This window comes from Anopheles coluzzii, chromosome 2, assembly GCF_943734685.1.
Source record: "Anopheles coluzzii chromosome 2, AcolN3, whole genome shotgun sequence".
In the NCBI taxonomy this organism is placed as follows: Eukaryota; Metazoa; Arthropoda; class Insecta; order Diptera; family Culicidae; genus Anopheles; species Anopheles coluzzii.
Window position 1 is genome coordinate 3,516,285 of NC_064670.1, and position 12,343 is coordinate 3,528,627.

The following is a 12,343-nucleotide window of genomic DNA, read 5'->3' on the forward strand; positions in this document are numbered from 1 at the left end:
TAAAGAATAAAGATAAGTGGATCGGTGTCAGGAATACTGGCGAAGATATACCCAGCCAAAAAGGTCAACCATTGCCTTGGTCTAAAAAAGCTATAAAATTCACTTGATTGTCATCTTTTTGGCGTTTATCTCGGCTCTTCGAGGCAATGTTGATACATGATGTACCTACAGGGCATAATGCCTAAAACGATAGATCTTGGTAACATTAGTAGCTCTTATCATCTTTACTAACCAACAGACACGTCTTAACATCGTTGTTTAACATATCCTAAATCAATACTTCCAAATTCCTATTTCTTCCCAAAAAAACTCCAATTCCGGTAGAAACAGTTTAAGTATTCACGGGCGAGGAATTAATTTGCCTGCCCGCGATAAGCGTTCGCACCGTTGGCTGCTGGCGTGCCTAATTTAATCACCGCATATATTCGGTCCCCACCCCTCGTCCAATCCCGCAAATCTGCGCACCCGAACAAGCACGTCTACCGCCTACCACCGCATATCCCCACCAACCGAAAAAGATTCAGAATTCAGATGAATCTTTAATCATGTTCGCTTGGGTGGTTCATGTCCTTCCGATACCAAACCAATCGTACTTGAAATCCCGTTCCCTCCGCTTCCCGTGCTCCCGAGCGATTCTATTGCAGCGAACCCACCGAAACGCACACAAACAACGCAGTCGAGCAGCGGGAACCGTCAGTTGCATCAAACGGGTCGCTGCACAGCCGTGCACTGTTGTCGATGCACTGAACAATTAGCAGGCATGCATAAAGAGCTACACACGCTCGCCAGCATAATCCTCGGGGGCATCGACGAGCGAACAATTGCACCAGCGGAGCCCTCCAGTTTTTATCGACCGTCATATATCGTTAGATCTCCGACCTCCGACCTCCAAACCGCCGTCATATGAGGGTAGCACGCGCTGCCTGTTTGTGTGTGTGTGTGCGGGTGTGCCCAGGGAACAAAAACAGTGCATTCGCACACGGCGCAAGGTCATCGTGGTGGTTGAGGGAGGGAGGGAGGGAAGCATTGTTGCTGCCGGTCGCCCGGTGCAGTTGCATCAACCGGTGCACCATTAATCTGGCAGCGATTAGAAATTGAATTGCTAATGCCGCTCCGCTCGTTCACTCACAATCAAGCGATGGGAAAAATGAACGAAAAAAAGATCCAAATTAGACGGCGAAACGATGTGCTAAACCAGCGAGGTACCATTTTCCAATCCCGTAAACGGTGTTCGCGTTGCCAAAGAGCTGGCGACGTTCTCCGGTGTGGTGCCCCGAGTCCGAGAGCAAGCGCTCTTGGAGTAGTGAGACGAGACATCGTGTGTGCGTTGGTCTGGTTTGGTTTGTGGTGTGTTTCCATGGAAAGAAAACAGACAGCGGTACGGAGGAAAAAGGCAGGCGGAAAGAAAACTGGAGGAGGTCCAAGTGGGCTGCTGCGGGAAAACAAACCGTTTCCAGTGCAGAGAACGGAACGTGCTGGTTGCCTGGCCTCCGAACGAAAGGAAAACAAACCGCATTGAGAAAGAGAGAGAGAGAGAGAGAGAGAGAGAGAGAGAGAGAGAGCAAAATAAAGCGAGAAAGAGAGAATTTAAAAGGTCGGAGAGAGTGAGAGTTCAACATGACAGTTGGAAATGCTGCTCACAAATCACGGTGGAATTGCATCAATTTGTATAACAAAAGACGAAAAACGGGCAATTTTAAGTCAGTTGATCTAAAGTGTGTTGAAGTTACACTTTATATTAATTTTTCCTTAATGATAAGAACATTTTCCAACACAAAACATTGAGAGTTTGATGCATTTTTTCATACAGCAACCGGCATGTGCATGGTTTGACTAGGCAACAGCGCGCAAAGGTTTAAAACACTCACGATATTCTCATTTTTATCCAAAAATACTCTACTCCAGCGCTGCAAGAAAAGGAGAGAACATTTTAAATCAGCACATGCGAATAGGAGTTTGGAGAACGAATATCCAATCAACTTGTTCTCGCCAGCAGGGTGCAGGGTTGCTCACCGCCAGCGTTATCAGCGTTGTGTAGACTGTTTTCATAATCTATCTATCATCTACTATCATATACTATCATTTATATATCGTACCTATAGCAAAATGGTGAAGTTGATAGAGGGCATTCCGAAAATTGAAATATTTATGTTTTGTTATAACACTACACCGTGCGTCGATAGATCAGCCCTGTAATTTTCCACAAGTGATGTTCTCTCTCTCCGTGCGTTGTTGTTCTCGCTCTCTTAACACGCTCTCTCTCTCTCTCTCTCTCTCTCTCTCTCTCTCTCTCTCTCTCTCTCTTTTCCATGCCGTCTAGCCCCACGGAGCGAATTGTTGATGCTGGGGACAACACAGTCGAATTCCAGCTCTTTTGACAGCAGCAGCAGCAGCAGCACCATCAGCAGCAGTAGTAGTTCAAAGTTGTTGGGGAAGGTATCGCGTATCGCCCGGCCATCTACTAGGACCTAAATATTCGTTGGTATCGCTCCACTAGCTTGTTTTTGTGTTGCCAAAACGTTTGTACGCGTACTCCCCAAAGTGTTTTAACTCAGTGTCCCCCGATACTTAAGGCGTACCTCCGACAGCAAACGCTAAACGGGTGCGATAGTGCGTTGACCAAACGGCACGACAACACGCACGGCACGGCCAATCCCCTCCCCCAACCACTCCGGCCCGAGCTGGGGAGAGTGCGATGGAAAAATAGGTTATCGATTGTTTCCGTTTTTTTGTGTTGGTTGGTTGGTGCACAGGCAAAACATTGCAGGCAAGTGAAGGAACAAACAAACGGAAAGAAGCATTTAAGCTGTCGTCGTCTGCGGACGACGGAAAAGCAGTGCCCAATTTGGGCCCCGAGCCCGTGTCGCTCTGGCTCTGGGGAGAGTAGCAACCGGCTCATCGTACCCCCCCAAAAAAAACGTTGTTTTCATAGTGGCAATAGTTAAAAGTTATGTTTTGAAAAGAGTTATTGAGGTTGAGCTAATGGTCGACCGTTGGCTGGAGAGTCGGTGTAGTTGTTGCCAGGCGCACCAAATCTAAAGGCCGTCGACAGTGCGGCGGTGGTGAAAATTGAGTTTAAATTGCTTAATAATACCCCTGTCCAGCTTGCAGCAGTACCTCGGCTTTCGTGCAGGAGCATATAGGAACTGCCCGTTTTGCGTACATTGCGCGTTCCAGAACCTGAGTGCCTCCCTTCCGAGGTCGCATAAACAAACTGTCCCGAACAACTTCCCGGCGTTACAGAACTTACTCCACACGCATCGTGCGCGTGTTTACCTGCCGTGCGTACACATTAAAAAAAGCGGGGAAGCAAACGTAATACCCCGCTTTTACTACCGTTCGCAATTTCTCACCCCTTTTTTATAACGCTTAATGGTCCCTTCCGGACGGTGTGGTTCGATAAATTAGAAACTCGCCCTCGTTTCGTACGGGACTGCTGGCTGGCAGCACATTCGGCGACCCTTTATTCCCCCTGTTTGCTGTTGTTTGGTCCGGTTTAATCCTTGCTGCAGGTTATCCTGCCTCGCAAGCGTTTCCACAGTAACGTACCTGAGTGTGTGTGTGTGTGTGTGTGTGTGTGTGTGTGTGTGTGTAATTGTCGCGTTTTTCGTCGGCGGCTTATCCGTGTCCTTCACTCCCGTTTTGCTCACTCCACGGTTGTTTGTTTAGATCCCTGCGCATTCGTTGTGAAGTGCGTCGTCGATGAGTGATGAATGTCTGGTAATGTGTGTGTGTGTATGTGAGAGAAAAACATTTGGTATTGGTGGCGGTTGTTCCAACCACTTGGCATCTGCCACAGCCACATTAGGGTTCTCCTTTTCCTTTCGAACCATTCCGTGGTGGTAGCAGGACGTCGCGACAGATCATCTGTCAAAATTAGTTTCGCCGGTCGCGTCGCCTCCTTTGTTTGTCGTTTCTTTGTGGCTCAGTGTGGCTCGGGTACAGGGCGAGCCTTTTGGATTCACGTTTCCTTCCATTGCAGATAGCCTCACGGTCCTGCCACGGGTTTGGTGTCCGGTGTTGAGAGCACTCCAAGACACGAACCGAACTGTCCCGGGTCAGCCGAGTTTAGTGTGAAAGTGTGTCCAGGGCCAGTGTTTTGCAAACTGTTTCCATTCGGTGAGGTGTGTGTGTGGGTAGTGCAGTGCTGTGAAAAATTCAATTTATCAACCGTCACGCAGTGCCCAGAGCGGCGGCCATTTCGCGTCTGTTACAAGTTGCCCGAACGCTTGACTCAGTGATCCAAAAAGGGAAGCGAGAGTTTTCTTTCTTTACATCACGTATTCGTCTGTCACCGTTGCCAGAGCACCACAACTGGACGTACCGGAACGAAAAAGGATGCAGCGTGATAAATTGAACTGTCACAACACGAAAGGTAAGGATAATCAAGTTATCATCATCTTCAGAGGTTAGGATTTCCTTTCCCCCCCCCCCCCCCCCCTAACCTGCTCCGCGGAAGCACAGGGGTTGTTTACCGCATCAGCCCTTTAACCTAGCCACGGCAAACCCGGTCCAACCCGATCCGAGGTGTATATTTTTCATTTCGATAACCGTTCGTGGTGCCGGTGGTGGCACCCATCGGTACGGAAAACCAAATTATTTTGCCTCGTTTCCTTCGATTTCCGGCTTCGAAGGACATCGACGCCGGTGTTGCGGTTTGTGGTGCGTTCTGGCGGGAGTTCTGGCCGTTCGAGGTTGGCGCAAATGATAGATGATACTTCCGGGAACCGGAACCCGGGGTCATTAAAATGACCCCGACTCTCAGCCGGGCCGGGTCGGGTTGCGTGCACAGTCTCGGTGGCGTAGGTCAGGCCAGCATGCGTAAAGGTCCACTCCGTCTCCATAATAAGCTTATTTATTGACCTCCTGGGAGTGGGAATGGAAATCGAGAGCGCTCCCGAGCTCGGTTTGCGATAAAAGGGTTACAAACGGCAGCCCAGCCTTCACACACAATCACACACACTTTTTGTGATACCAAATTTATACAAAACGGTATTGATTGGATTGGATTAGTGGAGATAGGGGTTTAGCATCATGGCATAGAAAAATGAATTATTTATGACCGTTTCGTTTAAAGTACAGCTGTGTTGGTCTTGTTGGTGCCGCCGTACAAGAATGTTTGCATGTTTGCACATCAAAAACACTACAAGATTGTACATTGTCCCGTACCCGGCGTGGCCTGTTCAAACCTCAAAGTGAACCTGTAAATGGAGAGTTAAAGTTGAACAGTAACAGTATTGTTGGCCGCACCACCAAATGTTGATTGTTATTTGCTATTAATTTTTTACACACAAACACGATTTGATTCACTTGCGCGACCAATGAAATGCGGCGTACTTGCGTCTATTGCTTTCTTTCTATGTAAACAATTTCATAAGATTAGCCTTTGCGTGGCATTACAGTTCAATGGCGTGCTCTTTTGCCGAGCGCTTCTTTATTACACATTTACCTGTCACGCATGTTAAGATACAATCGAACGTATTTTACTGCCCCTCGTAAAATGTCTGCACCAAAGCCAAATTTATCTGTCATAACTTTATGTGCGCTTGCAAAACAAGCCAAACAACACGGGGCATAGCACTGGCAAGCGCCGGTTTAAACCTTACTCACGTCAGACACAAGCAGCAGCAGCAAAAAAGTGGAGAAATCGCAAAAAAAAGATACACACATACTCACCATCCTGTGATAATGTGCTAATGAAGTAGCGGATCTCTCATCTCGGGGATCTATTTTTTGTTCCTCTGCTAATTCCCATTGCAAACGTCCGCACCGGTCATAGGGGGAGAGAGAGAGAGAGAGAGATCGTGTCAATAGCTAATTAGCTAACCCCGTGCCAATAAAGTAAACAGACTTATTGGAATGATGCCTTGGCTCCGAAGAAGGGGAGAGGGGGGTGGGGGAGGAGATTTACGATCATTCTCCCATTTAGTAAGACGCTCCCAGAAAGCTACAGTGCGAGAAGAAGGGCACAAGCTGAAGCAAAAGCTTATTCTAGAGCGCGGCGGCCTCGTGAGTTGCGAGATTTTATGACTTTTCCTACGCTCAATGAATGGATAGAAAATCAATGCCTTGGCACGGTGCGCAGGCACGATTGTGTGATGAGTTTTATTTTTGCGTTACATTCACACGGTATCCGCCCACACACGGAGGGCGGTGGTGTTAATGCACTGCTTTACGATAATGTTTTATTGAGAATGAGCCCGATAATGCTGCCAATCAGCTGTTTTATGGTGCAGGAAGTGTAGTGCTGTTTGTAATTGTTATGAGTAGTTTAATGGGCTTATTAATTAATTAGAATCGAGCTAGATGTGTTTGAAGGTTACATTAATGCGTTAGAAAGAATGTTCAGTTTTGTAAAGTTTAATTTGTTTGTGTTTCCATTAAATCTCGCTCTTGTTACTAACGACCAAGAAAGCTAACGGTGAAACAAATTGCTAAAACTTTCTTCTGCACACTCCACCGAGCGTTATCAGTAAAGTAGTTCTTTTGCGCCAATTTTCCGCTCAATGAATTGTGCAAAGCAACAGCAACAGTAATCGCAACAACAAAAAAAGCGTTTCAAAAGAGTTTGAAATGCATTAAAAATTGCAGCCAGGCAGCGCCGGATGGAAGAACAGAATAGAGAGCGAGAGCACTTCCATTATCATATCTTTTTCGCCCTGCATGCCGACCAGCTACGGCCCTATGCTCTCTTACCTTTACTATTCCCCTCTGCAAGATGATTACACTAAGACGACAATGGACCAAGCGAGTGCCATTAGCTTTTGTACGCTCGTTCTTTGTTTCCTTCCGGGTGCTTCACCTGAATGGTGTGGCTTGGGGGCGGTGCAAGAAAGTTCGCATTACCTTTGCCGGTACGACCGGTGTATCTGCCCTTTATGGACGCTACTCTCGGTAAAAATATGTGTATTGAGGTAGTGGTAGCTGTGTGGTGGTAGTGTGTTGCAGAGTGAATATTACATTTTCCAGTCAGTTAAACTGCTGTACAACTTCAAACCATAGCTTATGTGGTGTGCGATTTGAAGATTTTATACTTGCAAGGGTCTAACGCCCATCCGATGTTAGCTGGATGTTCGTAATCATTTTAAGGGACTTCTTGAAAGCGAGCAATCTTTTATTTCACACTAAATGTCACACGAATCTGCATGGCATTACTCAGAAATACTCCCTCCGGGGAGCATGGGAGCGCTATGGAGCTTCTTTTCGTCCTACAGCAACTCCACTTAGCATATCAGAAGGATAAGCTAAACTTTACAAAAACGCGACTGGGAAAAGTCTCCGTCGCGGAGAGTAGCTGATAAATATTTCAAGAAGTTTGTCATAAATTTGTATTCCCCCTTTAGCTTCATCGCCTGGGCGCTAAAGCTTTAGCATCATTTTGCTTTCTTCTCTGTTTTCGTGGAGTTAAAAAGTAAAATCTTTTCTTTTATTAATTTTCTTCACCACTCAATAAACGGTGCAAGTAAATTTTCAATTCGTGGAAGCTAGTAGATTATTGTTCTGTGATTGTTGTGAGTATTCGTCTCAAAAAAGTCTTTATGAAACATTTATCCATTTGATCGTAAACAAAATAATTCCAAACATTCCCACACAGGCTTACAGCCATTCAGAAACGAGAAAGCTTTTTATTCCTAACGCTTCCTTGGTGATGCTAATATTTATTGACTTCCTTCTCGCCATCGATACGCCGTTGCTCACCCAATTACGATACATTGGCGGATCGATTGGTTTTGTATCGCCAAACGATGATGATATAGTTTTTCTACACCCGTAGAAACGACAGCGTCATCAACAAGTATGTGAAAAGTAAGTGAAACCGTGTGACTCCCCGCGTGCGGATGTTCCAATTTTTTTCCCCGAAACAGCACCGGAACTGGCCCTGGTTGGACAAATCCTTGACAATGAAGTGCTATTTAATGTGTAGGAAAATGGGGCCACCAGGACTGGAGGAAGCCGAGACGTGCGGGTGGAAATTATTGCGAAAAGAAATACTTTAGCGCCGGATTTTCTTGTACGTGAGAAAGGCTTTTATAAGGCACCGGGACGAGAACTTTTGTATTTCTTGTGTTACCGGATAGTCCACACAGACACACAAACACACACACGCGCGATTCCCTTGTTAGATTGTACATAGGTACCGCGTACGGATTGAGCCTTAAACCGCTCGATAGGGCACACCTGCAATGTACGGCTTTTACGCACGCAACTCTTCTAATGGCGTTGTTAGGCAGCTCGCCAGGACGGCCCGGTTCGCTCGAAGGGGAGTAGGTCATATGGGAACACTTCCTGGTCCAACTTTAGTCCCCACACAGGGGTGTGCAGTGGACTCACGGCGTAGTAAAAGCATACCTACCCACTGATGTTCATTATTTTAAGATTGCCTCATTGCGAGTCGTGACTATCGTCATCATCGCCGCCGTTGGAATCGCCGAGTGAGCATAAACGAGCGAGAGAAAGAGAGAGAGTGGGAAGTGAACGTGAACTGGGGGTGGGTGATGAAATTTGGACCTAAACTAAGCCACCGGTCGTTGAGAGGTATTAAGGAATTACAGGACGCTGGCTGGCATCAACCGGTGGCACTCGAGCTGGGGCGTGGCCCGTTCTGGCAGAATGCAGTCATTTGCCCGATGTTCCCTGTCGCACAGTAGTAGCGAATTCCGGGAAATCGTTCCCGCCAGCAGGAGGATGAGCACAGTTTCACCACCAGGCCATAAAAGGATATTTGAGCTCGCAAATTGAGAAAACTATGCCGGGCACATATTTGCGATGGACTTTGCGGGTTGCGCTAGCCATTAGAATAAATTGCTGGCACATTCTTCTTCGTTTAATGTGTGTGTGTGTGTGTGTTGTGCTGCTGCGGAGGAAAGCTGGCAGTACTGTATCTTACCGAAATAAATCTATTTTGGTTGTAAGGTATAAAGTGATAAAGAAGCACCATGCGGATGATATGTTAATGTACATTACAAGCTATTTGTCGGGAACGACCGTGGCGTCAGTAGCATTTTTGCCAGCATCAAGATGAATGTTTTGTAATAAAACTATCTGCAAAAGAAATGGACGTCGATTATCGATTCGCTAAGCTATGGTTAAAATACACTTTCACTTCACGGTGATGGTGCGTAAAGGTAAACTTCCCTTCTTAGCTTATGTGGGTACAGCACGTTTCTAAGAGCTGGGCCAGTTTATTATCCTTCTACGAATATAACGGCTTGTTTGGCTTCTTTGAAGAGCTTTATTCTGGGAAGAATATATTTATAAGATTTTCTCGAAGAGCCGGTATGCTTATGATTTCAATCGCATTTCAACCCAGCAAGAAGTTCCAACGTCAAGCCTCGTAAGTTGTTTTATGACAAGATAAAATTAATGTTGAAAAATCACATCAGTTTTACGTTACTTTAGACAATTTTTATGTTTAAATATGTAATTTTCTGATTGAACAGAAATGCTAAGACACTTCTTCAAAACCGAGCCATTTGTAATGCAAATGACTAAACGCTAGTAGCGTTCAGGAGGCAAGCATTTCCACGTACCACGCACTAGGCGCCTCCATGCACCGGTTCGACGCAATGGAGACGGCACGAAGAAATCCAATTTTCCAAATCGACCATGGGTCACACTGAAAAGTGACACCTCCGACACCATCCACCAGCCTGCTGATAAGCTGCTGGTAACGCTTACGTGCCGGACATTGCAGTATCTCCTCCGTATATTCCGTCCTTTTTTTAATCCGTGTGTCTTCATTCTGGACGGCGCATACGTACCTTGGAAAGCGCTGTGGTGCAAGGAGAGAAGTGGAAACCCCACTATTGGACAAGAAACCTGGAGAGAACTGGACAACAACAGCCAATGCTCTGATAATAATCCGCTTATGGTAGCGGGGGGTTCCATGGTGTAAATGTGTGAGTCCATTATTCCACGTGGAAAGGAAATGGGAAAAGCAAATCCTCGAGGGCCTGAGCGCTCCCTGCTTGGGGGCGGAAGGTGGAGTATTAAGCCTCACTGACACATTTGATGTGCTGTCAGAACGCAACAATTTCGGGAACTGTTGATCAATAAACTATTAATGTCCCTTGATCCTAGAGCGGCGCTGTTTTGTTTGTGGACGTGATTTCAAGTTACTACCTGAACAGGGTGACTTCGGGTTTCGGGTTCGGTAACATGCATAGTATCAGTGAGTGAAATAAAAAAAAAAAACACCATTAAGTAGTAGGATCGATTGTGAGATTGTACGAAGATTACGCCCACTGTTTAACCCGTGTTAAGCTTGAGCTTCGAGGATAATGTTTAACCTACGCTCCATAAGCACGAACCACCGCAACCTCAGACAAGGGACAGAGAAAATCTGTTAAACAGCACCCAGCACGTACGGCTGCGCGCATTGTGTGCACCTCCCCATATGTGTGTGTGTGCTATCTATTTATCTTTATTTACTGCAATAAATTCTCCCAATCGGGCGGCAGTGTGCGTGTCGGTGGTCGGAAAATCGCCATCACGCGCGCGAGAAATGTACTAACCCATAAATTAGCGAACTAAGTAATAGAAGCTTAACCTCTCCACTCACCGAACAAAACCTAGACCGGAAAGCGCACACATACATACACGCACACGCACACAAACAAACACATTTATCAGGCAGGTAGCGGTGGAAGAACTTTTAATTCCCAAACACCCAGTACACACTGTTGCGGGAAGATGCTTTCCCGCTCCGGTCGATGACGACGAAGCTTAGTAAGTAAAAGCCAAAAAGCACCTTTTTTCCAGGGAATGGAAAACTGGTCCGTTTGGTGCGGTTATGGTGCGATGGATACGCTTTCCCCCCCTGCATTCTTTCCCTTCCATCCGACCCGTGTTTCAGGATGGGCAGTTCGTCTGTTTTCCTTTAAGTGCGCTTTATTGGTTTTACGGGTTTTGCTTACGGTAGGTTTGAGACCGAAAGTGGGAAGAGAAAACAATTCATTACCTTTGCTCACAATTTTCTTTTTTGTTCGTAGGAACGTGTGTGTGTGTATGCGTTCACGAGTCTCTGAGCGTTCGTTTGGACGCTGCTCCCAATGGGAATGTAACGCCGTGCTGCCTCTCTAACTAGCAAGAATGGTTCTGGCTGGCCCGAGTCTGCCGCTGGAAAGCTTTTGTTTGTGTTCTTAAAAACCATTCATTTCGCGTAAAATGAAACGACAGGATGGCAATGGGAGTTATGTGTGTGTTTGTGTATGTGAGTATGCGCGAGTTTGTGAAAGAACAATCACAAACCCACTCCTGGGAGTATGCATGCTCAACGGTTTCATCACAAAGAGCGCCATCTCGAAAAGGCGATGGCTCGCGGATGGGGATGGTGATAAGGAAAAGTGCTTAAACGTGGTGAGTTACTTCGGATAGATGTAATTGCTTCCGCTGAAATTTTGTGTAAATTATGGCACTGTACCATCCAGCACCTGGTACAGTATTATGCTGTTATTTACAACTTCACTCTTCTTTGCCATCCTTATAACTCACTTTTCAACAAAAGGATTGTTTTCCATAGTTTTAAATGTAAAGTTTAGCAGAGTAAATCAAAAGCTACAGTATTGCAGTTACTGGGTATTTGTACTTGTACAGTGTACTGTACTTACTTACTAATGATATCTTGTAATTTGTAAATGATAAGTTCTGCACATAGATCTTCTTTGTCTGTGCTACAATTTATGAACAGTCTGGTATGAAATTATATTTTAATTAATTTGAAGTGTCCCATTAGCAAAACTGCTGCGTTAAAATATAAGTGTTGCTCCAAAGTTAAGCTATCCTTAAACACATGGAGATGCTCGCGTTCACGTCGTTCATGTCTTACGAATAAAGTGAACGAGGATCACTCTCCACCATCTTTTGCGTCATTAAATTATTTCTACAACCTTTCCATGCATCATACTGGTTATAACATGAAGATAATGAATGAAGGAAAGTGTGTACGACAGGACGTCTGAGAATCATGGCGTACTTGGCAGGAAAATGAATCTCAATGGAGCTGTGTAACGACTCGTCAGCCACGCAATTAAGTAGAGCGTAATGAAAATAATCTTGCAATCCAATGCATTCTCAACATTTCCTACGGGACGTACCAATGCTAGACGTACAATCCTTCAAAGTCTAGGCATCTGAAACGTTTTTCGAGTTCCCGAAAAGGGTTCGGGTAGCGTTATTCAAACTTCAAACATTTGCTGAGGAATGCACAACGTCTTGAAGGCTGGCAAGGTTTTGGAGTACGAAGAATGATTTTGCTGTTCAGATGCTGTCCATAGTTTGAGTCATGAAGAGGGAGAGAGAGAGATAGAGAATAAAGGTTGATAGTGATGGCATCCCAAGACCC

The 12,343-nt window shown here is 45.7% G+C and overlaps 1 protein-coding gene across 5 annotated transcripts in view; it reads left to right on the forward strand.

The window, feature by feature from the left end:
• Positions 1-2,341: 2,341 nt before the first annotated feature.
• Positions 2,342-12,343, forward strand: part of LOC120949674 (galactosylgalactosylxylosylprotein 3-beta-glucuronosyltransferase P) — a 43,059-nt gene continuing 33,057 nt past the window's right edge. The window contains exons 1-2 of one of the 5 annotated variants that reach the window (XM_040367098.2): positions 2,342-2,436; positions 3,983-4,375. The gene's annotated coding sequence lies outside the window, so the exon portion shown is untranslated. Of the gene's footprint in view, positions 2,772-3,982; positions 4,376-12,343 lie in introns of all 5 variants that reach the window. The other 4 variants (XM_040367096.2, XM_040367097.2, XM_040367095.2 and 1 more) reach the window with 4 other exon arrangements.